The sequence below is a fragment of the Malus sylvestris genome, chromosome 14 (assembly GCF_916048215.2).
Source record: "Malus sylvestris chromosome 14, drMalSylv7.2, whole genome shotgun sequence".
NCBI lineage: Eukaryota > Viridiplantae > Streptophyta > Magnoliopsida > Rosales > Rosaceae > Malus > Malus sylvestris.
In genome coordinates, this window is record NC_062273.1 from 6,560,698 (window position 1) to 6,583,150 (window position 22,453).

Genomic DNA, 22,453 nt, shown 5'->3' on the forward strand with positions numbered 1-22,453 from the left:
ACTCATGTGCGGTTAACGCACAAAAACAAGACAAGGATAGAAACCCTTATGGTAGATTAGAGTTCATTCATTTATTCTTTTTCAAAAAAACAAAACAAAAAAAAAAGGTCATTTGTTCACATGCATGCATCCAAATACGTATGTTAATTTTTGTATGACTTAACATTTTTTAGTGCATACACATCTCATCCGAAAGCCAGTACATTTGCCTCCCATAAATCCCTCTTTTTTGCATGTAGTTGCACAATTGCTTGACCTGAAGCAAATTCCATGGAATTTATGGCTTGGAGACTCACAGATCTTCGACGACTTCTCATTCTTCGATGACTTTTCTTTTGTCTTCCCCTCAGCAACCATTGGACCCGTTCCTGCCAAAACATGCATCTCTATATCAACCCATAAAATCTTGGTTTTCTTTTTCATCACCGGGAGAATGAGTATTCAGACTCAAAACTTCTTTCAATATATATAAATTTTATTTCTTTGTTAGGCATAAAGATGAAGTTAAGATGAGGAAAGAGAAAGATACCAATAGTCACCAGAAGGAGGAGGAGGATGAAGACAGTTGAAAACAAACGCCTAGAATGTTCCATCTTGATTTTGTGAGTGTGTGTTTGGTTGTGCACGAGTGTGAAACAAATGAAATCAAAAGAGAGCTGTCGATTCAAAGAATAAACATTGAAGATCCTTATATAGAGTTGGTATGAAAATTTAAGTGTATTTCCGTAATGGGTGTTCCTTGGCAAAAATAGAGTGCTTATGGAAAATTTCAGCTCCGACAGGTAAGAACAAAACCCTATTTTGACATCCTACATTTGAGGGGAGACATTGGCTCTATTTCTCCTTAAGTTGAAATATTGCTTTTTTAGGTTCCAAAAGTGGAGTTCAAACTCCGAATCTTTAGCCTATTTCAACACATGACCCTACTCGCCCATACCACTAGATTAACCAAATTGAAATTGATATATTACATTGTTGAAATGGTTCCTACATTTTTCCAATCATAATTGTCTCCTTTTATTTTTATTTTTGTTTCAAGAACATTTATTTGATTTTTATTTTATTGAGTTTGATATTAAAAAATGTTAGTACAAAAACTTTTGGTCCAGTTTCAGATTCAATAGTTTGTAAACCAAATCAAACTGAATTAATTATATTAAAATAATATAGTATTTTTATTTATTTATTTGTTTTGGATATTATTTTCTAAACCTAACTTATAAGCCCAATGTTGCCAAACTTTTAAGCTAGATTAATGTGTTGGAAACCTTTAACAAATTTAAACCTAACATATTTCTCCCTCTTCTTTTCTTTCACCCCAACTGCCTCACTATTCTATCCTTATTCTTTCTTGTTCTTTTCTCCCTCTTCTTTCTTCATTTCTTGCTCACATATTCACCCTTCTCTCCCTCTTCTTTTTTTTCCTAACTGGATCTTCATTCTCTCACTCATCTGATCTCTCTCGGCTCCCAGATAAAAATCTCCCAGCTCGCCAAGAATCCATACTCGCCAGCAGTTATTGTTAGGAATGTCAATACTACAAGATAGAGAATGCACAAAGTAAAGTAGAAAATGGACACCAAGAATTTACATAGTTCGGCAATTTATGCCTACGTCCATGGAACAACGATCAATCTTCACTATATGAAAATGATGAGTACAACAAGAGTAGTCTTACCAAGCCAAAGGTAGACTTGATGGATACAAGAAAGTATAACACACACTTTCTATCACTCTAAACTTCACTCACACAATGTGTAGTGGAACACTTTCACTCTCACTCTTGGAGTGGAACTCTAGCTTTGGACTTGATCCTTTTCTACTCTCTTATTTGCTAGCAACACCAACACACCTAATTATACGTGGGTTTTTGCCGTCATACCCATTGCACACCGACTTTGACTAGAAATGATAGCCACACAATTATACAAACTGCTAGAACTTTCTAGCATAGCATGCACTCCACCGACATGCATATTTGGACCAAATTTCCTTGGCACTTGGTTTGCTTATATAAGATGCTAGAATTTTCTAGCATCCATCCTTTATAATGGGCTGGACCTTTAATGTCCTTCATCATGGGCTGGACCCATGGTATACCAATAATCTCCCCCTCCAGTCCATAAGGGAGGAATTCCGATCATGACTTTAAGTTACTTGGAGTCCATCCCAGCAGCTTTAATGCAAAATTCCAACTTTGATTTTGTAACTGCCTTTATCAACATGTCTGAGGAATTATTATCTGTATGAATCTTCTTCAGCTGTAGCAACTTGTTCTCGATAGCATCTCTAATTGAGTGATAACGAATATCAATGTGCTTGGTGCATGAATGATCTGCAGTGTTCTTGCTTCAGAGCACTTTGACTATCACAATAAAACGCCATAGTTACTTTGCTTCAAACCCAACTCTTGGAGAAACCGCTTCAGCCACAACAACTCCTTGCATGCTTCTGTAACGGCTATATATTCAACCTCGGTTGTGGACAAAGCAACACACTTTTGCAGCTTGGATTGCCATGAGACGGCTCCCCCTGCAAAAGTAAACAAGTACCCAGACTTAGATTTTCTACTGTCCAAGTCACCTCCCATGTCAACATCTGTAAATCCTTCCAAGATTGGTTTGGAACCGCTAGAGCACAAGCACATCTTAGAAGTCTCCTTCAAATATCTGAGAATCCACTTAATAGATTCCAGTGGTCTTTCCCTAGATTAGAGAGAAACATGCTCACCACACCTACTGCATGAGTAATATCTGGTCGTGTGCACACCATTGCATACATGATACGGACACGACTCTTTGCTTAACTTGATAAGATTGGCTAAAGTGAGCTTACCGGTTTGACTGCTTTCATGTTGAACCTTTCAAGCACCCGTTTAACATACTTTTCTTATGACAACCACAACTTCTTGGATTTTCTGTCACGAATTATCTCTATGCCCAAAATTTGTTTTGCTGGCCCTAAGTCTTTCATGTCAAATGACTTAGATAACTCTTCTTTGAGTTTTTAATCATAAAAGCATCTTGACCGACAATCAACATGTTATCAACATAAAGCAATAAAATGATGAATTTACCTCCAAAAAATTGTTTGATATGGACACAAGAGTCAGCATGAGTTCTCTTGTACCCATTACTCACTATGAATGAGTTAAACTTCTTATTCCATTGTCTTTGAGTCTGCTTAAGACCATATAAGCTTTTCTTCAGCTTGCACACCAAATTTTCTTTACCTTTGACTTCAAAGCCTTTGGGTTGCTCCATGTATATCTCCTCTTCTAAATTTTCATGGAGAAATGCAGTTTTAACGTCTAACTGCTCGAGCTCAAGATACATGCTTGCTGCCATACCAAGGATAACTTGAATAGAAGTCATCTTCACCACCGGTGAGAAAATCTCATCAAAGTCAACTCCTTTCGTTTGACCAAAACCTTTGACAACCAAACGAGCCTTGTACCTTGTCATGTTGTCGTCTCTTTTAAATTTGAACACCCACTTGTTTTTCAATGCTTTTCTACCCTTTGGAAGCTCTACCAGCTCATAGGTATCATTCTTTAATAAGGAATCCATTTCTGACTCCATTGCCTTAATCCATCTGTCACTGTCGTTATGAGCTCTTGCATCCTCATAAGTTTCGGGTTCTCCATAATTAGTGAACATGATATACTCTGATAAAGAATACTTGGTAGACAGTTTTTTACTTCTGTTGGATCTTCTGACTTGGTCTTCATTCTCTTGCGGGGTTGGAGGTTCCCCTTGATTGGGTTCTCTTTGAATTTGCTATTCAAGCTCCCCCCCTGATTAGCAATTTCATGGTCTGGCTCATCTTGATCAGGCTCCCCTTTATCAACAATATCTGGTTCTGCAGGCACTTCATTGGCAGCTGCTTTAGGGAAGTCACCGTGACTTTTTTCATCTGAAGCTAATGGATCAACTCCTCTGACTACGCCATATGGTTGTGCCTATTTATCCGAATCCCTAATTGTTTGATCTTTATAAAAGATCACATCTCTACTTTTGATAAACTTCTTCTGGTATGGGTCCCATAATCTGTAACCATAATCTTCACTGCCATAACCAAGAAAGATGCACGGTGTAGCTTTGTAGTCTAACTTCGATCCTTGCTCTTTAGGCAAATGCACAAAAGCTTTGAAGCCAAACACCTTTAGATGAGAGTAAGACACATCATTACCAGTTCATACTCTCTCTGGAACATTAAGACCTAATGGTATTGATGGAGATCGATTGATCAAATAGCAGGTTGTCCTTACAGCTTCACCCCAGAACTGTTTAAATAACTTTGTAGTCCTCAGTATACACCTGACTTTCTTCATGATGGTTCGGTTTATTCTTTCAGCAACACTGTTATGTAATGGAGTTCCAGGAACTATCTTCTGATGACGTATGCCATGTTTCACACAATACTCTCTAAACTGGTGAGATGTGTACTCGCCGCAGTTGTCGCTACGAAGGCACTTGAGAGGTTTCCCGGTTTCCCTCTCCACCATAGCATGAAACTCTTGGAATGTCTGAAACACCTGGTCTTTGGATTTCAATAAAAACACCCAGATACTTTGTGAAGCATCATCACTATAAGTAACAAAATATTTATTTCTTCCAAGTGACTCGACTTCCATGGGGCCACACACATCTGAATAAACAAGATCGACCAAATTTCCTTTCTTTGTAGATGGAACAGAAAAACTAACTCTTCTTTGTTTACCGAATAAACAGTGCTCACAAGAATTTAACGACGTACCTTTGGTAAAGGGAATGTGAGACTTGATGCGAAAGCGAAATATATAACCACACAAATTAAACCCTCTTTTTATCAATTGTAGCAAAGTATGTAAGTAGGGATCGTTCTAGGCCGGGGATTAGGAGGGATTGCCAAATCACTTGAAACTGACTCAAAACGTAAAAACAAAGTTTAAAACACTAAACTAGACTCAAAGAATGCAAAACTAAACTATAAAACACCAAAACAAACCAAAAGCAAAACAGCAAATAAACACTCAAAACTGCCTTAAAAACACTTTATGGGCAGTTTTGAACACCTAACACTAAATTGGACAAAATTGGGTTATGACTTGACTCAAGACACTTAAAAACACAAACTAAATTGATTTCTAACTAATCTAACACTTCAAAATAAATGGGGATTGAGTTTTGACGAAAATTGAAAACAAGAACAAACTTTGTAAATTGAACAGATTCTAAAACGAATTTGATAAAAGTGAATGGATGGAAAGCTAGCTAAGGGGTTCTTCTCCACACATGTCACAATTGCATACAAAACGATTTCCAATTGCTTTTCGATAAACCATGAATTCCCAACACCCCAGATTAACCGTGAATTGCACTAATTACCCCTCATATTTTCCTTAAGTTATTGAATTGGATGAATTGCATACGACAACCCAAAGCATTCCCCACAAGTTCCCTACATGAATTGCATAATAGAGATACAAGCAAGAATCATTAAGTTCTATGAAAAACATAAGCATTGACGAGGCACTCGTTACTATGAATTGCATGAAATTTATGCCAAGAATTTACTTAACGCGATTGTGACTAGCAACCTTCACTACTTGCGAATATAAGTTCATAACGATTAGGTGAAACTCCCTTATATTCTAGCATCAAATTCATGCATGAAAATTAAGCGTGCACTCTCAACCAACATACACAAATCAGTTTTTATACGAACGGATAAGTAAATTGAATTCACAGCTTATGAAACGCAATTAGAAGTAATCAAATCATATTGCAAGCATAAACATGGTTTCGAATTCCCCCTAGCCAAAGGGGGGTTTAGTTCCTCATACTTACAAAACAAAGAGTATTTAATTTAAACATTGAAAACAAGGGAAAGAAAACACCTAAAACGTTCCAGCAATCCTAACTCGAATGGCATGCACGTCCAAGGCTTCTCCTCCTTCCTCTTTGCTGCGGCACAAGGTTTTGGGGACATGTTTGGATGGTATTTGTATGGAGGAATGGATGAGAGATGGTATGGTGGTGTTTAGGATGGATGAGGGGTGTGGCAAAAGAGAGAAAGAGGGCTGAAAATGTGTTTGTGATGTAGTGTATAAATGTGTAGATGGGTTTGGCTAAAAGAATGGATGGAGAATGGGTGGTGTGGTTGATTGTGTTTTTGATGTAATGTAAGGTCTAGTGTTCTTCCCTTCACTCCCTATTTATAGAAGCTCCAAAGCAAAGAATCACTCAAGTGGCTTCAATAAACAATACAAACAAAGACCAAAATGATGCAAAAATAGCTAGTTTACATGCTCTTTTATCATTGTGTCTTGCCTTTAACAAAAGGCAATCATTCCTCTTTTGCTAATTCAACTCCTTTGTAGCTGTCCATGTGCCTTCATTCTTCAATTTCTGATGCATTTGCCTTGTATTCCATCCCTTTTCCACATGTACTAGCTGTTAGACAACTTTCACACACATGTTTTGCATCATTTCATCTTGCAAACATCAACTTTTGGCCACTTTACACCTCTACACACATGCTATGCATCATTTCAGCTTGCAATTATGTTTGTAGTTGCTGAAAATGTGAATATATCTTGTAAAGCAATCCAACAAATGGCATCTTTCACTTCTTTTCCTTTCAAATTGTTCCTTAAGTGTATGTATCTGCACACTTCCACACTTCAACTTCATTATTCAGATTTTTGCATGTGTTGAAACCCTTTTTAAAACACCAAAAACGTCCATCCCACTTGCTCCATATGCATGCAATCCATTTTGGCCCAAAATTGCTCCAAATTGCACCAAAATGCACTTTCTTTCCAACTTAGTTATTAGGACCTACAAACACACGAAAATAGCTTAAAACACTCTTATAAGCAATAACTAACTAAGTAAATGCAAGAAAACATGTTAACTAAGTCGCATAAATATGCTCCTATCAAATTCCCCCACACTTAGCTTTTGCTAGTCCTCGAGCAAAACGAAACAAACAAACAAAACAAAGTAAACAAAACACATTCTAATCCTTCCAACATTTGCCTCAGGGATTTCCAATGCACATGACATGTTAAAAATCATTATTCCCACAGATTTTAGTTATCTTCACACTTGAGCACATACTTAATCACAGTCACCACTTACTAGTTCACATTTAACCAATTAAAATGATGTTTTGAATGTAGTAACATGTCTTAGAGAATTTGCTCAATTCCTTATAAGATACTCTTTATTTTCACACATTTTCTGACTACACACCCTACACTAGTTATATGTGAGAAGATTGATGTAAACATGAAAACGAACACTCACATATATGTGTTACAAAGAAAGCAATTTCTGGAGTTATTAAGCATGTTTAGATATGATCTCATGAATGGAATGCTACTACTTAGATGCGAGAACCAGTGACACCATATGCTCATACTAAATTCAAACTCCACAAATTGAAACACATAACACTCAAGATAGAAGTCAAGGGTTGTAACGAGGCTTGGGGTAATGGTTAACAAAGGAAAGATAGGGATAACAAACGTTCCTAAGGCAATAGCAAGCAAAGTAATGAAATCGAAACTTAGAATTCACTTTAGAATGCAGAAATCAACTTTTAACACAAAGGGAAGATTTGAGCAATACTTAGGACCGAATTCAATGTTTTGGACCCTTTCTTCAACAAACAACACTTTAGTACTCTTTTTCATACATTTTCACAACTTTTCTTTTTTTTTTTTTTTTTTTTTTTGACCCGTGCCTTATTAAGGACTTTGGCACACACACACACAAGAATCACTTCCCCCACACTTGTTTTTTGCAATACATTAATCAAAAGGAATTCAATTTGAGTCATGCTTTACTATGCTTCAAGAACAAGGGTATGGATGGTCCTAATCTAGGCTAGGTGAGGATAGTGTGGGTTAACAAAGAACGTAGGCTAAACAAGGCTCAACGGGGTTAAACTTAAACATATCATGAATGGGATAGGCTTTTTGGCTCTCGGCTCACTAAACAACTTCATCTTGAATATGTGTTATGCAAATCAATAACATGCTTTGAATGAAATAGGCATGAGTTCTAGCATTTGGAACTAAATGATGAAACGCCTTCTAAGTAGCAACCAAGCAAAGAATAATGAGATTATGCAACGACTTTAGAAAACAATGATGTACAGTTTATTAACTCTCCAAATAAACGTTTAGGCTCAAGTCTCACAAGGTTATAGCGTACATTTGAGTTCCTTCTTTCAAGCATGTTACAAAACTGATTTTTCCTTTATGATTGCATGTGAATTCATAGATTATAACCACAACCAAGCATACACCAAAGAGTAAATCAAATGTTCATCCATGTTTATAACTCTCTTTAACAGTCATGTAATTAAAAACCAAATCCTCATCATTGTGTTGGAAGGTACCCTAAGACACAAAACAACTCTTTTTGGTTTTTTTTCAAAACAATTTTTCAAATTTTTATGAGATTTTCGGATTTTTATGTCAAAACACACTAAAATACTCCAAAATAGCTTAAAAACACTTAAAACAACAAGGAACAACACTAGAAGTAATGGGTGACAAACTCCTACGAATTTCATGCAAAACAACTTGGTTACCCCCCCACACTTAAATCAAACATTGTCCTCAATGTTTTAAGCATAAACTCACACAAAAACAAGCAAACAAACAATTAACGAATAAACATGACAAATATGGCAAAGTAAAAACCAGACAGAGTAGAGTTTAAGAACGCAAATCTGGTTTTGGATATAGATGATCTTGTTGACTTTCCACAGCTTTGATCTCGAACTGGTTTGGAATTCTGAGCGAGAAATATGAGAGTTCCTTGGTTTCAAATCAGACTCCTTTTGCTGGGATGATTTGATTGTGCAGTCTGCATTCTTCTCTGCTTGTTTCTTCTGCACAGCGGGCAGGCACGAGGTAAAGGTGTTGGTCTGTTTCTTTCTTCAATCTTTCCAAGTGCCCACCTCTTGCTTTCTTTCTCCTTGTCCCTAGCTGAGGATGAATTGGTAAATTGTCTCCACATGCTTCGAGGTATCATTTTCACTTCCCTTATCTGTTCCCCAGGCAGATGTGGTAGACGAAAAGGAAGCATAAGATGATGAAGATGAGTACTCGAGATCAAGGCTAGGTAAGCAATCAGGAAGGGGTTCCAGGTAGTTGGTTCCAGATCGGAAGATTGATACCAAGTGCTGGCTGATTGCTCTCTTTCTCCTTGTCCCAAAACAACGACAAGGAGAAAGACAGGGAGAAAGCATGATATGAGATACTCTTGCTTTCAACCTTCATGATATGAAATACTTTTTCTTTGGATGAGTTGTTTGCAGAGGTACCCCAAGGAATAAAGAACATTGAGTGACTCGAGAGGGTTTGTTGGACAGGCATTCTCCCAGAAGAATGAGGGTTATGTATGTCTGCCTTGCAATGGAGGGTGAAGGGTGACATTTATAGGAATTAATAACCAGTACTATTCTTTCACTCTTGTCAGCAACCGTTGGATGATTTAATAGTAAACTTCACGTGCTTTCTACTTCACAAGAGATCTTTGACAGATTGCCCGTAATTTCCGCAAAGCTGAGTGTGCATGTGGTTGGCGCTGACACATCTGGAAAAGCGAGTGCCTCTTCGATATCTGGAATCGGCGCTTCGACAAACTGCCCGTGATTTCCGTAAAGCTGACTCTGCATGTGACAGATGTTGACACGTCTCGAAAAGTAAATGGTTGGAATCGGCACTTCGACAAACTGCCCGTGATTTTCGTAAAGCTGACTCTGCATGTGACAGATGTTGACACGTCTCGAAAAGTAGATGGTTGGAATCGGCTCTTCGACAAACTGCCCGTGATTTTCGTAAAGCTTACTCTGCATGTGACAGATGTTGACACGTCTGGAAAAGCAGATGCCTCTCCGATATCTAGAATTGCCTCTTCGATCTCTGAAATCCCGTCAAGTGCAGAGGTTGCATGTGACAAGTGCAGACAAATCTGGAAAAGAAGATTGGCCGTGGTTTCTAAGCAAGCCCAGCTTTTGAGAAAGCTAGTGCCTCTTTGATTTTTGAATTGGCCTCTTCAATTTCTGAGCTCACCTCTTCGATCTTTGAAATCTCATCGAGTGCTGATTTTTATAGAGGTACGCAGGACGTTCAAAGCACACTTGAATTTCTGCTTGTAGAAACTCCCTTCTTGCACTTCTACGATCTTGACTTGTCTGACCTCTTCTTTCTTTAACACCTCTAAAAATGTCTGGCCCCTCCGACCGTCATTTTGACTTGAACCTTGGTGAAGAAGCAGTCCCGCCTTCTCCAGACAACATATGGCGCCCATCCTTCATATCCCCTACTAGTCCTCTTACCGTTGGGGATTCGGTAATGAAGAATGACATGACTGCTGCGGTGGTGGCCTAGAACCTTGTCACTCCTAAAGATAAGAGACTGCTTTCTAGACGGTCTGATGAGTTGGCTGTTAAGGAGTCTCTGGCTCTTAGTGTGCAGTGTGCGGGTTCTGTGTCCAACATGGCCCAACCCCTATTTGCTCGAACCCGTCAAGTTGAATCGTTGGCGGCTGAAGTGATGAGTCTCAAACAGGAGATTAAAAGGCTCAAGCATGAGAATAAATAGTTGCACAAGCTCGCACACAACTATGCCACAAACATAAAGAGGAAAATTGATCAGATGCAGGAAACTGATGGTCAGATTTTACTTGATCATCGGAGGTTTGTGGGTTTGTTCCAACAGCATTTGCCTTCGTCTTCTGGGGCTATACTGCGTAGTGAAGCTCCAAATGATCAACCTCAGATACCTCCTCCTTTTGTGCCCCCGCCGACTGCTGAGGCTCCGCCGACTACTGAGACTTCTCCCAAACAGCCTTTGTGAAAGCTTCCTCTTGTATTTTTCTACTTAATGTTCCTTTTTTTTTTTTTATGAATGTAAAAATACCTTGCATATTTGTCAATGTTTCAAAAAAAAGATATCAAAACCCAAAAATAATTAAATAAGAAACAACCACATAAATTAAAAAAAAATTGACAATCAGGCAAAATGAAAATGCAGAAAAATGAAGGTTTTTAGAAACGCAAAACTGCTTGTGGAGTGATTCAAAAATCTTCCTCATTTGAATACATGGGTTGCCTCCCAAGTAGCGCTTGCTTTAACATCTTGTAGCCGGACGAAGAACTCATTCACTCCTCATTGGAGCCCACGGCTTGCAAGGAGATGTCCTCCACGGCATGCTCCTCAAAGTTCTCATAATAGGGCTTCAATCGGTGCCCATTCACCTTGAATTCATGTCCCGTTTTCAAGCTTTGGATTTGGACTACACCATGAACAAAAACATTAGTAATAACAAACGGTCCAATCCACTTAGAACGTAACTTACCGGGAAACAACCGTAAACGGGAGTTGAACAAGAGCACTTTCTGGCCTATGGAGAATGTTTTGCCTCGAATCATCTTATCATAGAAAGCTTTGGTCTTCTCCTTGTAAAAGCTAGCATTCTTGTATGCCTCATGCCATATCTCATCAAGTTCATTGAGTTCAAACTTCCTATGACTTCCTGCGGCATTTAGGTCCATATTGAACTTCTTGATGGCCCAATGAGCTTTGTGCTCCAATTCAACGGGGAGATGGCACGGCTTGCCATAGATGAGCCTAAATGGGACATTCCAATGGGTGTCTTGTACGCCGTACGATATGCCCAAAGTGCATCATCTAACCGTAAGCTCCAATCCTTCCTTGTAGGCCCAAAGGTCTTCTCTAGAATTTGTTTGATCTCATGGTTGGAAACCTCGGCTTGGCCATTCGTTTGAGGATGGTAAGGTATAGAAACCCTATGGTTGACATTGTATTTCCTCAATAACGCCTCTATGGTCCGGTTGCAAAAGTGCAATCCTCCATCACTTATGATGACACATGGCATGCCAAACCTTGCAAAAATGTTAGTTCTAATAAAATCTGCAACCACTTTAGAGTCATTAGTCCGGGTGGCTTTAGCTTCCACCCACTTCGACACATAATCAACCGCAAGCAAAATATACATGAAACCATACGAGGAAGGAAAGGGACCCATAAAATCAATTCCCCAAACATCAAAAATTTCAACATTAAGGATAGAAACTTGCGGCATTTGATCCCTAGCACCTATGTTACCCATTCTTTGGCATTTATCACATGTTAAGCAAAAAGTTCTAGCATCCTTAAAGATACTAGGCCAATAGAACCCACATTGCAACACCTTAAGTGTTGTTCTTTGTGTGCCAAAGTGACCACCACATGCATATGTGTAACAAAAACTTAAAATTGAACGAAATTCAGAATCATGCACACATCGACGTACAATCTGATACGGGCAAAATTTCCACAAATATGGATCATCCCACACATAAAACCGTGCATCATGCCTAAGTTTATCACGTTGGTGCCTAGTGAGAGTGCTTGGAATCTGTTTTGACACCAAAAAGTTCACCAAATCGGCATACCAAGGCTCACTAACCTTTATGGACAGCAATTGTTCATCGGGGAATGTCTCGACAATGGGTAGGGACTCCTCATTATGCACCATGCGGCTTAGGTGGTCAGCCACCACGTTCTCACTTCCCTTCTTGTCACGAATCTCAATATCGAACTCTTGAAGTAGTAACATCCAACGAATTAGCCGCGGTTTGGCTTCCTTTTTAGTGAGCAAGTACTTCAAAGCTGCATGGTCAGTGAAAACAATTACTTTAGTCCCAATTAAATATGATCTAAACTTATCTAAAGCAAAAATAACGACAAGAAGTTCTTTTTCCGTAGTGGAATAGTTCAAATGCGCATCATTCAACGTCCGTGAGGCAAAGTAGATGACATGCGGCCTCTTGTCCTTCCTTTGTCCCAAAACAGCTCCTAACGCATAATCGGACGCATCACACATAAGCTCGAAAGGTAGGCTCCAATCCGGTGGGACAATGATTGGTGCCGTGGTCAACAACTCCTTGAGTTGGTTGAATGATGTCGTGCACTCCCTGGTGAATTCAAACGCCACTTCTTTTTGTAGGAGACGGCAAAGAGGTTGTGCCACCTTTAAGAAATCTTTGATAAACCTACGATAGAAACCTGCATGGCCAAGAAAAGAACGAACCTCTCTAACCGAAGTCGGAGAAGGTAAGTGACGTACAAGATCTATTTTTGACTTATCAACCTCAATACCTTTTTCAGAGATTGTATGACCTAAAACTATGCCTTGTTTAACCATGAAATAACATTTTTCCCAATTAAGAACAAGGTTAGTTTCAACGCAACGTTTTAAGATCAAACTTAGATTATGCAAGCAACCATTAAAAGAATCACCAAAGACGCTAAAATCATCCATGAAAACTTCAATTATTTTCTCTACATAATCTGAAAATATGCTCATCATGCATCTTTGAAATGTGGCAGGTGCATTACATAAACCAAAAGGCATGCGACGATATGCAAATGTACCAAAAGGGCATGTAAAAGTAGTTTTTTCTTGGTCCTCGGGTGCTATGACAATTTGATTATACCCAGAATAACCATCAAGAAAACAATAGAAAGCATAACCCGCTAACCTCTCAAGCATTTGGTCAATGAACGGCAATGGGAAATGATCCTTCCTTGTGGTGGTGTTTAGCTTCCTATAGTAGATGCACACCCTCCAACTGGTTTGAATGCGTTGAGGAACAAGTTCATTCTCGGCATTAGCTACCACTGTCACTCTGGATTTCTTTGGTACGCATTGAACGGGCGAAACCCACCTACTATCCGAGATTGGATAGACAATTCCACAATCTAGAAGCTTTATGATCTCCTTCTTCACAACTTTCATCATAGGAGGGTTGAGACGGCGCTGAGCCTCTCGAGATGTTTTAGACCCCTCCTCCAAAAGTATGCGATGCATGCACGTAGTAGGGCTAATTCCCTTGATGTCGGCCAATGTCCATCCAATTGCTGTTTTGTACTCCTTTAGCACCCTCACTAATTTACTCTCCTCTTGTGCCGTGAGTGAGGATGAAATGATGACGAGCAATGTCTCATCCTCTCCCAAGAAAACATACCTTAAGTGACTAGGCAATGGCTTAAGTTCAAATGTGGGTGGCTGCACAACTGAGGGAAGCATTTTATTAGCCGAAATCGAACTTAAAATAGGGTCAAAAAACTTACCAGTTTGCAATGGCAATGACTCAAGGGCAGCCACCATCTCAATGATATCTTCACTAGGGGGCACGGCAATGGAATCCTCATGCATGCCGTGGGTTTCCTTGGTGGCTGTTTCAATGTTTTTCATGTTCTTTCCTTGTGCAATGACCAATTCAAGTGCATCGTCCTTCAAATTGTCAAAATGGTCCTGCGCCAAAGAGTCAATTATATCAATAGCAAAAAATGAATGATTTTCACTAGGAAACTTCATAGAATCAGAAAGATTGAAATTAATCACTTCCCCATCAAATTCCATCGTTAAAGTGCCATTAAACACGTCAATCTTTGTTCGGGCCGTTTTCATGAATGACCTTCCAAGGAAGATGGGTAATGAAGGGGTATGGTCCGATTCATCCATCTCAAGTACGTAGAAATCCGCCAGAAAGATCAAATGATTAACCTGCACTAAAACATCCTCCAAAACTACCTTTGGATAGGCATTAAATCTATCGACCAATTATATGATTACACCATCATTTTTTAACTTTCCTAGGTTCATAGATGCATAAATTGAATATGGCATGACATTTATAGATGCACCTAAGTCTAACATGGCAGATTCAAACCTAGTATTACCAATGACATAAGGAATCGTAAAACTACCCGAATCTTTGCATTTAGGGGGCAGTTTGCGTTGCAAGATGGCTGACACGTTCTCGCCTACTTTCACAACTTCCTTGGTCGACATCCTCTTCCTCGTGGTGCAAAGTTCCTTCAAGAATTTGGCGTACCTCGGGACTTGCTTGATTGCATCCAAAAGGGGTATGTTGACTTGAACTTTCCTAAATGTCTCTAGAATGTCCTTTTCAGCTTCTTCTTTCTTTGTTTGCTTGAACCTATTTGGAAAAGGAACATTCGAAGGAAAAACATTAGTAGGAACTGGATTTGACATGTTCTTACCTCTATTGGACAGATTGGATGACTTAGGATCACATAGGGCTTGCGGCAAAGGTGTTTCCACCTTTGCCGTGGGTGGTTTTTGTTCTTCCTCTTCAATCATCAACTCCTCCACCTCGTTAGAACGTGATTTGGAGTGTTGGGGTTCAGATCCTACGTGCTTCCCACTTCGCAAAGTTATAGCTTTTGCAGATTCGAATCCACCTTTTGGATTGACCACGGTTGAGCTAGGCAACTTGCCTTGCTCTCGAAACTGCCCCATAAACTCAGCAATTTGTCCCACTTGCTTCTCCAACTCGTCCACCTTTTTGTCCCTAGTTTGCATGCCCTGCGCCATAGAAGTTAGTAAATTAAAAATCTGATCATTATCAATAGAAGAGCCTGATTTTTTGGGTGGGTTGTGCTTGGGGTTGAGTTGGTGCAAACGGCTTTTGATAGAAAGCCGAGGGTTGTTGCCTAAATGTGCTTTGTTGTTGGCCTTGTTGGGGTTCTCGCCATTTGAAATTTAGATGATCACGCCAACCGGGATTGTAAGTATTAGAAAATGGGTCATTCCTCGGTTGGTATTGGTTGCCAAATCCCACGGCATTGAGGGTCTCCCAACCTCCATTCTCTATCAATTGTGGGCACTTGTCCGTAAGGTGTCCTTGCATGGAGCATACGCCACAAGCTGCCACATTTTGCACTTTTGGACCTTCCACCACCTGAGAAAGCAAAGTAATAAGGTTAGCCATTTGATTTTGAAGTTCGGTTATGGCACTTACCTCATTCACTTGGTGTTGCCGTGGGTTGCTCCTTTGTCTAACACCTTCGTATTGTTGGGCATTCAACGCTCGATTGGAGATTAATGTCTTGGCTGCTGAGGGGGTCTTGTCCACCAAGGCTCCTCCCGCCGAGGCATCTAGCATTTGACGTTCAATTGGTAGTAGCCCCTCGTAGAAGTATTGTAGAAGAAGTTCCTCCTTCATCTGATGCTGTAGACATGAAGCAACAAGAGATTTAAAATGTTCATAGTAAGTAGGAAAAGATTCACCTTCATCTTGTTGAATTCCACTTATCCTTTTTCGTAGGAGGATGACTCGAGAAGTTGGGAAAAACTTCTCCAAGAAAGCCCGTTTCATGCTCTCCCAAGATGTGACCGTTCCGGGAGCTAATTCATACAACCAATCTTTCGCCTTTTCCATGAGAGAAAAGGGAAAGGCCTTCATCTTCAATATGCTCCCGTCAACATTGATTGGAGTCATGCTTGAACACACCATCTCGAACTCTTTCAAGTGCTTGTTAGGATCCTCCATGGACAACCCATGGTACTTTGGAATGTGGTGTAGCAAACTTAACTTCAACTCAAATTCCTCGGTCTTTCCTTGGGTAGTCGCGGGATATTGAATACATAGAGGTGCGGCATTGTCCAATCCCGAAGCCGAAAGCTCCTTGATTGTACAATTGTCTTGTGTCATTGCTTCCTCCACTTCACCCACTCTTGCCGTGGGTTCCTCTTCCTCAAAATCAAGTTCGGCTTCTGAATTTGAACTTGATTCACTAGGTTCTGTATTCTTCCTTTTTCGTCTCAACTCTCGCTCAAAATCATCGTCAAAGTCCAAGATGTGTTCACGAATCGGATGAGAACTCCGAGTCATAAACTAGTACCTAAACCAAGAACCAAAACAAGGTCAGAATCTGGAACAAATTAAAACAAACTGAAATAAAACAATCCAAGGGACTAGCAATGTTGCTAATCCCCGGCAACGGCGCCAAAAATTTGATGCGAAATATATAAGCACACAAATTAAACCCTCTTTTTATCAATTGTAGCAAAATATGTAAGCAGGGATCGTTCTAGGCCGGGGATTAGGAGGGATTGCCAAATCACTTGAAACTGACTCAAAACGTAAAAACAAAGTTTATAACACTAAACTAGACTCACAGAATGCAAAACTAAACTATAAAACACCAAAACAAACCAAAAGACTCAAAACAGCAAATAAACACTCAAAACTGCCTTAAAAACACTTTCTGGGCAGTTTTGAACACCTAACACTAAATTGGACGAAATTGGGTTATGACTTGACTCAAGACACTTAAAAACACAAACTAAATTGATTTCTAACTAATCTAACACTTCAAAATAAATGGGGATTGAGTTTTGACGAAAATTGAAAACAAGAACAAACTTTGTAAATTGAACAGATTCTAAAACGAATTTGATAAAAGTGAATGGATGGAAAGCTAGCTAAGGGGTTCTTCTCCACACATGTTACACTTGCATACAAAACGATTTCCAATTACTTTTCGATAAACCATGAATTCCCAACACCCCAGATTAACCGTGAATTGCACTAATTAACCCTCATATTTTCCTTAAGTTATTGAATTGGATGAATTGCATACGACAACCCAAAGCTCCCCACAAGTTCCCTACATAAATTGCATAATAGAGATACAAGCAAGAATCATTAAGTTCTATGAAAAACATAAGCATTGACGAGGCACTCGTTACTATGAATTGCATGAAATTTATGCCAAGAATTTACTTAACGCGATTGTGACTAGCAACCTTCACTACTTGCGAATATAAGTTCATAACGATTAGGTAAAACTCCCTTATATTCTAGCATCAAATTCATGCATGAAAATTAAGCGTGCACTCTCAACCAACATACACAAATCAGTTTTTATACGAACAGATAAGTAAATTGAATTCACAGCTTATGAAACGCAATTAGAAGTAATCAAATCATATTGCAAGCATAAACATGGTTTCGAATTCCCCCTAGCCAAAGGGGGGTTTAGTTCCTCATACTTACAAAACAAAGAGTATTTAATTTAAACATTGAAAACAAGGGAAAGAAAACACCTAAAACGTTCCAGCAATCCTAACTCAAATGGCATGCACGTCCAAGGCTTCTCCTCCTTCCTCTTTGCTGCGGCACATGGTTTTGGGGACAGGTTTGGATGGTATTTGTATGGAGGAATGAATAGGAGATGGTATGGTGGTGTTTAGGATGGATGGAGGGTGTGGCAAAAGAGAGAAAGAGGGCTGAAAATGTGTTTGTGATGTAGTGTATAAATGTGTAGATGGGTTTGGCTAAAAGAATGGATGGAGAATGGGTGGTGTGGCTGATTGTGTTTTTGATGTAATGTAATGTCTAGTGTTCTTCCCTTCACTCCCTATTTATAGAAGCTCCAAAGCAAAGAATCACTCAAGTGGCTTCAATAAACAATACAAACAAAGACCAAAATGATGCAAAAACAGCTAGTTTACATGCTCTTTTATCATTGTGTCTTGCCTTTAACAAAAGGCAATCATTCCTCTTTTGCTAATTCAACTCCTTTGTAGCTGTCCATGTGCCTTCATTCTTCAATTTCTGATGCATTTGCCTTGTATTCCATCCCTTTTCCACATGTACTAGCTGTTAGACAACTTTCACACACATATTTTGCATCATTTCATCTTGCAAACATCAACTTTTGGCCACTTTACACCTCTACACACATGCTATGCATCATTTCAGCTTGCAATTATGTTTGTAGTTGCTGAAAATGTGAATATATCTTGTAAAGCAATCCAACAAATGGCATCTTTCACTTCTTTTCCTTTTAAATTGTTCCTTAAGTGTATGTATCTGCACACTTCCACACTTCAATTTCATTATTCAGATTTTTGTATGTGTTGAAACCCTTTTTAAAACACCAAAAACGTCCATCCCACTTGCTCCATATGCATGCAATCCATTTTGGCCCAAAATTGCTCCAAATTGCACCAAAATGCACTTTCTTTCCAACTTAGTTATTAGGACCTACAAACACACAAAAATAGCTTAAAACACTCTTATAAGCAATAACTAACTAAGTAAATGCAAGAAAACATGTTAACTAAGTCGCATAAATATGCTCCTATCAAGACTTCTTTGCCAGAACTTGTAAGCCTTTCTCGCTCATATGGCCTAGCTTCTTATGCCAAAAGTCTAGAGATGAGTCATCCGCATCATTCAACTCACCTTTCAAAACTTTGGCGTTTGACCGGTACAACGTACAACAAAGTCGTCCTCTTGCTACCACCATTAAGCCTTTAGTAAGCTTCAATTTTCCTTCGCCAATATGGTGATAATAACCTTGTCGTTCAAGGGTACCGATGGATATCAGATTGAGACGTATATCAGGAATATGTCTCACATCTTTTAACATCAATTGACAGCCAAGATTAGTTCTTAGGAAAATATCACCAATTCCAAGAATTTTGGAATAGCTTTCATTCCCCATCTTCACTATGCCAAAGTCACCTTCTTTGTATGTACTGAAGAACTCATTTTTGGATATAGCATGGAAGGAAGCTCCATTGTCAAAGATCCATTCAATGTCTTTGTCAGAATCACCCATATGCAGACATTCACCAACATACAATATTTTTGGTACATCACCACATATGATAGCGGTGGTATTGCCAGTATTATCTTTCTTCTTATTGTTTCCTTCCATTTGCTCTCTCTTCCAAACTCAACAATTTTTCTTCATGTGGCCTTTTTTGCCACAATGGTGGCATGTACCCTTGAACCTTGACTTGGATCGGCTAAGACTTATGCGATGACCTCTAGACCCTCTACTCTTGCTTCTTTCACGGTTTTCTGTGACAAATACTTGGTTGCTATATGTGCCAGAAGTCTTTCTCCTAATTTCTTCATTAAGCATGCTATTTTTAACATTATCAAGAGTAAGAACACCATTAAGAGCAGAGTTATTTGCACTCACCACAAAGGTCTCCCAACTGTCTGGCAAAAATCTAAGCAACAAGAGTGCCTGCAGCTCGTCCTCAATCGTCATGTTTATAGTAGCCAACTAGTTGATGATATTCTGGAAATTGTTCAAGTGTTCTACTACACTTAAACCATCCTTGTACTTCACATTGATGAGCTCTTTAATCAAGAAGGCTTTCTTGGCTGGGATCTTCATCTCGAACAAGAACTCAAGCTTCGTCCAAAACTTGTGGGCGTTGGTTTCATTAGACACATGGTGAAAAACACTATTGTCCACCCATTATCTAATTGTGCCAATTGCCTTGCGATTCATCTTCTTCCACTCGGCATCAGACATGCTCTTAGGCATATTGGCATCTTCTTCAATTGGCTCATGCAGATCCTTGCAATAGAGAATGTCCTCCATCTTTGGCTTCCATGTTACCTAATTGGAGTTGGTGAGTTTGATCATAGTGCCACTTCCTTCCATCTCGTTGTATAAGCCAATCGGGCTCTGATACCACTTGTTAGGAATGTCGGTACTACAAGATAGAGAATGCACAAAGTAAAGTAGAAAATGGACACCAAGAATTTACGTGGTTCGGCAATTTATGCCTATGTCCACAGAACAACGATCAATCTTCACTATATGAAAATGATGAGTACAACAAGAGTAGTCTTACCAAGCCCAAGACAAGACTTGATGGCTACAAGAAAGTATAACACATACTTTCTATCACTCTAAACTTCACTCACACAATGTGTAGTGGAACACTCTCACTCTCACTCTTGGAGTGGAACTCTAGCTTTGGACTTGATCCTTTTCTACTCTCTTATTTGCTAGCAACACCAACACACCTATTTATAGTTGGGTTTTTGCCGTCATACCCATTGCACACTGACTTTGGCTAGAAATGATAGCCACACAATTATACAAACTGCTAGAACTTTCTAGAATATGCATGCACTCCACCGACATGCATATTTGGACCAGATTTTTCTAGCATTTTCTAGCATCCATCCTTTATAATGGGCTGGACCTTTAATGTCCTTCATCATGGGCTGGACCCATGGTATACCAACAGTTACAACAACTCTTCGGTGTCCAGCTTTCAGAGGGTTAAGAGATATTTTGTTTGAAATTTGAACTCAAAATCTGTGTGATGATGTAAATGAAGTTTGTAATTTTCTCTTAGATTTGTATCTTTTGTAATACTCTGAATGAATTTTGTGATGGGTTTGTGGAAATTAAGATAGGTTGGTCAAAAGAAATTCTTTATAACTTTGGTTTTGGATTTGCAGGTAGTGCATGCAAAGTTGATCACGCTAGCCCTCCACTTCCATCCTCCAAGGCCTCTCTACTTTCAGTAAAATTTGGTTTTTATTTATTAAACTTAATTATTGTACCTGGCTTTTTTTATCCTTTGTACTAGTTGAGAAGTATTCGTATGGAGGTTTTTAATCAATTTTTTTTTCTTTTCGTTTTGGTCTTAGCTTGGTCTGTTGTGAAATTGCAGCTTTGTATTTTTTTTTTCTTTTTGTGTTTGTCTTTGAAGGTTAAAAAAAATAAAAAATTAATCTGTATCTTTGTATTTGTATATATATATATATATTTGGTCTCTAAACTTGGTTTGTTGCTGTTGTTATTCCAAATGAATTAAACTAATTAGGTAAGGAGAAGAATAGCATATACTGATCAATTTCAAAATTAAAAAAAAAGTCATTAGAAAACCAAAATCGAACCGAAAAAACTGAAACCAAAATTAAACCAAACCGAAAAATTGAAACAATACCAAACCGAACCGAGCAGTATATTCGATTTGGTTTTCGGTTTTGACAAAAAACGAACCGATTGAAACTGAACCCACACTTAAAGTTTGATACTAAACCTTTTTTCATGGGTATAGTTTATTTGGCCAAATTTAAATGTGGATTAATACATTAGGCACTTACTTAGCTTCTTGAGAATTAAGGAGAGATTTTTTAGTGTGCCAGGAATGCAGCCATGTATACCAAGTGTAACAATACAATTTATTGTAATCTTTTTTTTTAAGTTTCCAACCAATTATACTATTACACTTAATGTACCGAACCGTATTCCTAACACACTAAAAATCTCTCCAAATTAAGCCCTCCTCTTGAAATGTAAATTTCATGATTAGAATTCGCATTGTCATAATTAATTTGGTTGTTATATAACTTATATTTGCTTAGATTAGATTAGGTCTATATTTCTAGGCCTTGTCGTGGCTATTAGCTCCTGGGTTAGGCTTGTTTGTTGGACTTGGATGTGCTTCTTATGAGGCAAGTTTTTGTTTGTAGCTCGGCCGTCTTAGCCTCTGTAGACCTAGCAAAATCTTAAGCAGTCCATTAATATGATTAGCAATTTATTACCCACTACACCAAAAAAAACTTCTGCCTGATTACTGAGTTTAGGTGTGACGAACGTGACTTTTCCAAGATTAAGTTATTGAGGGGGGTATTGTCCTCAAAAGTTTGGGTGTGATGGAGAATAGCAAGGTTAGAAGCAGAAGGGCAGGCTAAAGTGAAGATGGCCTCCAAGAAAGCAAGAAGATTTATATGACTCGTGCCGAACTAGAAAAAGCTTTTAAAGAATAGAATATGAAGATGATGCCTTGAAGAC

The 22,453-nt window shown here is 38.8% G+C and overlaps 1 long non-coding RNA gene across 1 annotated transcript; it reads right to left on the minus strand.

Moving 5' to 3' along the window:
* Positions 1 to 35: 35 nt before the first annotated feature.
* Positions 36 to 800, minus strand: LOC126600257 (uncharacterized). The gene is made up of 2 exons (XR_007615398.1): positions 530 to 800; positions 36 to 368 (listed from the first exon to the last, which is right to left on the minus strand). It is a non-coding gene; the product is annotated as an uncharacterized LOC126600257 (long non-coding RNA).
* Positions 801 to 22,453: the final 21,653 nt, after the last annotated feature.